Genomic DNA, 7,989 nt, shown 5'->3' on the forward strand with positions numbered 1-7,989 from the left:
GAGCTCATCCTGAGTCCCTTCCACCTCTCTTAGTACTAATGAATGTCTTCCCCTCATGTTTCTTCCCCACTCTGAAGGATCCCTCATTTCTTCAGCCCAGTCCAATAGAACTTTCTGTGATGACAGAAATGTTCTATATCTGCACTGTTTGATATAGTAATCAGTAACCACAGTTTGACTACTGGGCTTTTAAAATGTAACTAATGTAATTGAAAACTTTTTTAATTTTATTTTTTGAATTAATTAAATATATATTTAAATAACCAAGAGGAGTAGTGCATTTGGGGCAGTACAACTCTAATCAACTCTTCCTGTCTCTGGGAGTCAGGATCCAGTTGGGAAGGAGTTATTTGAACTGAGAAAAAGTGGGCAGCCCGGGTGGCTCAGCGATTTAGCGCTGCCTTCAGCCCAAGGTGTGATCCTGTTGACCCAGGATTGAGTTCCACGTCGAGCTCCCTGCATGGATTCTTCTTCTCCCTCTGCCTGTGTCTCTGCCTCTCTCTCTCTTTCTCTGTCTCTCACGAATAAATAAATAAAATATATTTTTTTAAAAATGAACTGAGAGGGATCCCTGGGTGGCGCAGCAGTTTAGCGCCTGCCTTTGGCCCAGGGCACGATCCTGGAGACCCGGGATTGAATCCCACGTTGGGCTCCCAGTGCGTGGAGCCTGCTTCTCCCTCTGCCTATGTCTCTGCCTCTCTCTCTCTCTCTCTCTCTCTGTGTGACTATTATAAATAAATAAAAATTAAAAAAAATGAACTGAGAACAAGTTACATAAATAATTATTAATTAATTATAAATTTTTTAAAGATTTATTGATTTATTTCTGAGAGAGAGGGCAAGCAGGGCGGGGGCAAAGGGAGAAGGAGAGCAAATCTCAAGCAGACTCCTCGTTGAGCACAGAGCCCACCATGGGACTCAATCCCAGACCCTGAGATCACCACTTCAGCCAAAACCAAGAGTCAGATGCTCAACCAACTGAGCCACCAGGTGCTTCTATGAATTTTTTAAGTAGAGAAAAAAGAGGATGGCCTGGGTGGCTCAGTGGTTGAGCGTCTGCCTTTGGCTCAGGTCATGTTCTTGGGGTCCTGGGATTGAGTCCTGCATCGGGCTCCCTTCAGGGAGCCTGCTTCTCCCTCTGCCTGTGTCTCTGCCTCTCCCTACGTGTGTCTTTCATGAATAAATACATAAAATCTTTTTTTTAAAAAAGTAGAGAAAAAAGAGAACTCTATGGCATCATAAAAGTAGCAACTGTGGGAAGAACTTCCTTCCTTAGAGCTGAAGGACCAAAAGAAAGACTCCAGAATATTTAAACTTAGAAGCTTGGAGGAGAGGATCCCATGAGCTAGGAGTTAGACCTCTGAAGAAAGCAATGGAGGTGAAGGGAAGGGGTCATATAATGAAGCTGGTTTGGTGAGTGAAGGAAAAACCTCAGACCCCAGTCATAAAGGAATTGATCCTGCCAAGGTGAAGGAGTGTTGGTAGGGTGATGCTTGAAAGAACTTAAAGGAAACAAGAAGTTCACAGAAACCAAGAAGCAGCAAAGCCCCCTCAGCCTCCTCCAGCCTTAGAGTCTTACATACTCTTTCATCCTCTACTAGCAGAACCTAACAGGGCAAACCAAAGGTGACCTGCAGAGTCCCAACATCACTAAGCCCACTTTAGAGGGCAAGTTCAAAGCTTAGAGCCAAACTTCACCCTCTCTTATCTGTTTCTCTATTCACCCCTTCTTTCTTACTTTCTCCAAGCCCAGTCTTATCTGGTTTCTGGGACAAAAAACAAAGCAGCAAACAAGTCTCTTAGAACCTTCTTGTATTTATACTGATCAACAGTTTCTCAGATCTTCATTTCAATTTCAGTGGATAACAAAAAAGAGAAATTGCCCCTCCATGTATGAGAGAGAAAAAGAGAAGAGAATCACAAAGAAAAAGCTAATTTAAAGATATAAATCCATATTTTTTTTACCATACTGTCATATTTTTACCCACTTTTGATAAAGACATTGGTAGAAAGAAATATTTTCTACTGATAGAAAGAAGTATTTTCTACTGAAAGAAATAGAGCAAGAAGAATAAGCGGAAATAGACACCCTCAATGTTCTGAAGCAGGAGGAACTGGTGGGCACCATGGAGAACACATGTGTGTCTAAAGAGGACAACAGCCACCCAGCCATCCATAGATTGCAGTGTGGTAATGTGAATCCAGTGTTCCCAGATCTCCTAATTTTTTGAGAGATGCCAGAAATCTGGATTTTTATGTGAAAGCTTCCAATTTCAAAATGTTGGCTCAAAAAAGTTTTAAAACACTATACAAGCCAAATGAAACACTGTAATGGGCCAAATCTAGCCTGTGGGCCATGGGCTAGGACTTATGCAGTGCACATGCAGACATAATGGGATCTGTGTCATTATATGGACCTTGAGTAAATCATCACGTGCTCCATAAGAAAGAAGACCTATCTCAACATTATGTGATAACCCAATTTTAATACAATATTGGTTTCTTATGTTAGTATTCTTTTTGTTCATCTTTTTGTTATTTCTTTTTTTTTCTCTTGTTACTGTCAATGACGTTAAGACAAAGTCAGCCTAACCTAACCCTGTCAGCTATTAGCATGATCACTTATTTCAATGTGGAGTTAATTTAAAATGAACACTCTGGGAGAAATAAACTATATAAATCAAATATATAATCATTATTCTGAAGTTTTGGACTTGCTTCAAGAGAGTTGGAACCTCTTTAATTTCACTGTGAGGGCAATAACCAATCACTGAAGTATCTAGTAAGATATGTAAACTGGAGGCAAATTGAAATGAACACCAACATATACACACATATATATGTACACATTGTACACACAGTATAATCATATATTAAATCCCATAGACTTTGGGAGAGAGTTCTTAACAGCTCTAATATAAAATGATAAAGTATATTGCAAAACAAAATACATAGACATTCAAATTAGAATTCAAAGTTTTGTGGTATTTGTCAAACTTTTCTGTAGGTGCTTTGATGCTTGATTCTTTGAGTATCAGAAAATCTTTTTCCCATATGGAAGCTTTACACATATTCCTAAGCCACATGGAATAGACACTTTGACTTGTATGCAAAAGATTTGTGATCTTTGCAAAGTCATTACAATTTCTCTTGTGGTACAGATGAAGCCAGAAATAAATATATGTACACACATTACATAAATTGTGTCATATGTTTCTGAGTATCTTACTTGCTCTTACTCATCAGAGGCAAATCACTATGTACGCCCATACTTTAAAGAAAGTGTGCACAGTGGGTTTTATCAAATATAATATTTTTCTTCCTTTTCTACCCCCATCCAATTCCAGTAGGTACTTTACCTACACTACCATTAACTTAACCTGTATTACAGTTCTTGTAAAAGAGATATTAGAGAGTATTAAAAACATGATATTTTTTTCTCCTAATATTTTATCTTTTTTATGTAAGCTAAAGAGAAAAGATAATCATTCTATTAGAAACCTAGCCAACTGCATCTTCAGGTCTTTCTCTGTTACAATATATATTTTTCCTATGTCCTTCATGCTACATCTCTAATAATACTCATTTCACCGGCTTAGATGCTCATAAAGGAAAATAAAAGAGGCCTGAGATTATAATAGCATTTACTAGCATTAAATGTGAGAATTTGATACCCAGAAAGGGTACCTTTGGTTCAAAAGTTTACTTTGCTTTTAAAAATTAATATTTATTTGAGTAATACATTCATAAGCCTAATTCATTCTCATACTTTTAAGTTCAACAGACAAAACTCATTACTCCATTCATAACTCAAAAAAATATTAACAGTGACTTCTCAACTGAGATTAATTAGGAACACACCTAAAAGGTTTGTTTAGGGGTACCTGGGTGGCTCAGTCAGTTAAGCATCTGACTCTGGTTTTGAATCAGGTCCTAATCTCAGGGTCACAAGAAAGCCCTAAGAGGGGCTCTTCCCTCAGTGTATCTGCTTGTCCCTCTCCCTGTGCCTCTCTCCACCCTTGAGTGAGCATGTGTACACACTCTTTCTCAAATAAATAAATAAAATCTTTTAAAAATTACTTAAAAAGTAAGTTTGGGTTTCTTTAAATATTTTAATTGCATTTATATATTTGGATACTTAATTGTCCAATTTACAAAAAAAATTTAAAGTCTCATATGTTTAAGTAATTCTTCTATATATATATTAAATTAAACTTTTAAATATTTTTAATTGCATTTATATATTTGGATACTTAATTGTCCAATTTACAAAAAAAAATTTAAAGTCTCATATGTTTAAGTAATTCTTCTATATATATAATAAATTAAACTTATAAATATTATGGACATCAAGTTCTCTTAAATGTTCCAATGCTATTCATAAACTTTGACCTTTGATATTAAAACCACAAGTTTAAATATGCAGGTTACATATTTTAAATTAGAATCCTTATCTAATGGTTAGCATGACGACTACCAATAATCTACATTTCTTCCTCCCAGATTCATGGTAAGAATGTACTTTGAGGGGGATCCCTGGGTGGCGCAGCGGTTTGGCGCCTGCCTTTGGCCCAGGGCGCGATCCTGGAGACCCGGGATCGAATCCCACGTCGGGCTCCCAGTGCATGGAGCCTGCTTCTCCCTCTGCCTGTGTCTCTGCCTCTCTCTCTCTCACTGTGTGCCTATCATAAAAAAAATAATAATAATAATAAAAAAAATAAAACTTTGAAGTTAGGTCTGGCCATGTGACCTGTTTTGGCCACTAAAATACGAGCAGAAGCAATATGTGTTGTTTTGTGGCCAGAAAACTTCAAGAGCCAGTGCTATATTCTCTCCCCGCAGAAACATTTATCAGCATTTCTCCAGATGGTGGTGACTCCGTCAGTCTCAGTCCCTGATGAGGACAGCATGACCATATTTTCCTGTCCCTCATGGATGGACCTTGAGGGCATTATGCTAAGTAAAATTAGTCAGACAGAAAAGACAAATAACATGTGTTCTCTCTTCTTGTGGAATCTGCAAAAGCCTCTCATTTAGAAACAGAGAGTTGAATGATGGTTCCAAGGGGCCAGGGGGTGGGGGGGGATGGGGAGATGTTGGTCAAAGGGTACAAACTTCCAGTTATAAGATGAATAAGTTCTGAGGATGTAGTGTACAGCATGGTGAGATTGCATTATATACTTGAAAGTTTTGAAGACAGTAAATCTTGAATATTCTCATCACACAAAAAAATAGTAATTATGTAAGGTGACAGATGTTCACTAACCTCATTGTGGTCATCACTTCACAATATACACATATCAAATCTTGTACTCATTAAACTTATACAATACTACATGTCGATTATATCTCAATAAAACTAGAAAAATAAATAAATAAAATTAGTTTAATTTTTAAGCATATTTTCCTGCCTGTCCTTGAGGAACACACAGCATACACAGGAAAAAAACTTCTAAGTCTCTTCAATTTAGGGGTTATTTTACCATAACCTAACCAAACCCATCTTGACTGATATGTAATCAAACTCTCTTAACTATGATACTTATAATACCAATGTAATAGAGTATCTCAAATGCAATATGTAAATTATCAATACTATAGGTTTGGCCCTGTTAAATATTTCTCTTTTTTTTCCTGTTAAATATTTCTAAACTTAATTCTAAGTTTTTCTAAGGCTGAAAGTTTCTCACTTACTGAATAACTAATCATCCCAAACAATTTTGGAGAAATCTCCTGCAGAAATTCTTTATGTTATCTTCTCCATTTACAGAGATTTCTTAGACTAAGATGGTAAGAAGGAAATAAAATCTGGAATAAGGCAGTTTTGTCATGACCTGGAATGCTGGGCTAAACCTTTTATGTAGACACTATGTTGCAGCCTCCAAAATCAAAGAAAGGTTTCGACGTGGAGCCCATGAAACTGGTTTGAGTTCTGTAATTAGTAATTTTCAAATCATATTAGTCAGGGTCTATTATCCCTACCTGGTGGCTACCCCCACTTAATATAAATATACTCTGTTCCAACTTTTTTTCACGGTTTTCCTATTTCGTAAGTTCAGAACTTAAATATGTTTCAGAATGATATCCCAATTGTATTTTGGGTGCTACAGGACATGGTTGACTCTTGTCACAACTTCTGAGGATATCCCCTTGATGACTGGCAGGTGTTTATTACAAGAATTTTCTCAATTTCCAGGTTTAATAAAGTTTTCTTCTCCAACTTCTCCATGGAACTTGTGGTGTCTCATCCTGCCCGAACACCATTGCTGGATGACTAGGGCCTCTTTACACTCACTGAGATGATCAATTTTATGTGTCTACTTGGCTGGACAATGTGATGCCCAGATATTTGGCCAAAAATTATTATAGGTGCTCCTATGAGAATGTTTGGATGAGATTAACACTTAAATTAGTGGCCATCGAGTAAAGCAGATTGCTATCCATAATGTGGGAGGTCCTCATCCAATCAGCCGAAAGCCTGAATAGACCAAAGACTGGCTTCTCTCTCCACTCCATTCCCCAAGCAAGAGAGAATTTCTCCAGCAGACTGGAGACTTTAGACTGCGTGCAATATCAGCTCTTCCTGATTCTACTGCACACTGCCTTTGGGCAAAAATGGAATGTCGGCTCCCCTGGGTTGCCAGTTTGCCAGCCTGCCCTACAGATTATGGACTTGCCAGCCTCCATAATCACATGATCTGATTCCCTGTAATAAATCTCTTTACACACACACACACACACACACATGTGCGCACGTGCGCTAATGGTCCTGGTTCTCTGGAGAGCTCTTACTCATATGTCCATATTATTACCCAATGGCCCCGGATCTTTGCATTTGTTCCCATTTGTCTGGGCCTTGAACTCAATTTCCTCTTATTCTGCCTTCCATCTTTATTTTTTAATATTTAGGAAAACGTGTGATTTATAGGATGCATTTTTGTGTTCATTATATTCCCTTCAGAGTGTAATTTCAAGATGCTTTAAAACAGTTGTTTATTCAAACAATTTTTCTTATGCTCTTAATAGCAAAAGAAGACTTGACATTGATAAATACATCTTTGGAGAATTTTATATGCAAACATGCAATGTCTTCTTACAGTGAATTAGTATAGATAGGTATATAGATTTGGGGACAATTTTGTAGATCAAACTACTATTTTATACAATGTAGCATAGAAACTCAAAATGACATCAACTAGAAAAAACAGTTGAGAATCTGTCCTCTACTTAATCATTAAAAGCAGCGGAGGGCAGATTGCCCATAGATTTAGAATATATATGCCCAGGCTTGAGCAAAAATGAAAAGGGCAGTAAAAAGCATAGCAACTTCTTTTTAGGAATGAGAACTCTTTTGCTACATTTAAACACTTAAGCAGGGTTTAACCCTAACAATATGTGTATCAGGAGACACTGTGTTAGCTCTTATCTAGTCAATTAAGTTTAATATGTAGAAAAGAAGATTGAAAACTAAATCCATCTCAGATATTTTTATATTATGGGAATAAATAGGAAAAAAACTAGTTCTATGCAGTAATTTCAGGGTATTTAAAAATCCTTTCTTCAAAGTGAGAGACATGATAAGGTATGGAGGCCAGGACAACAGAATTTTCAATCATGAAAATCTGACTCATCTGTTTTCTATCACATAGCTGTATGATTTTGTTAAGACACAATCTTCTTGCCCCTATAAGAAGATAATAATTTCTCTGCAGTTTGTTATGAAAAGTAAAGCTAATATATGTAAAATGCCTCAGAGTAGGTCCTGAATAAATAGATGCTATTGTTTTCCACAATTTTTACCACTTTACCTGGTAAAAGCTGCCTCTCATTGCCATGAGCTTGTGGAATCTGTAAAAATGTGTTTTGGAGGATTTTTTATTCTATAAATCATATAATCTGCTTTCAGGTCTCTGAGTGAAAATGAAATGCAAAGCCATAATATCTGTTTCTCTGATGAGAGAATTCAAAAGTGGAAAAAGAAGGATTCTA

Source organism: Canis aureus, chromosome 30, assembly GCF_053574225.1.
Source record: "Canis aureus isolate CA01 chromosome 30, VMU_Caureus_v.1.0, whole genome shotgun sequence".
NCBI lineage: Eukaryota > Metazoa > Chordata > Mammalia > Carnivora > Canidae > Canis > Canis aureus.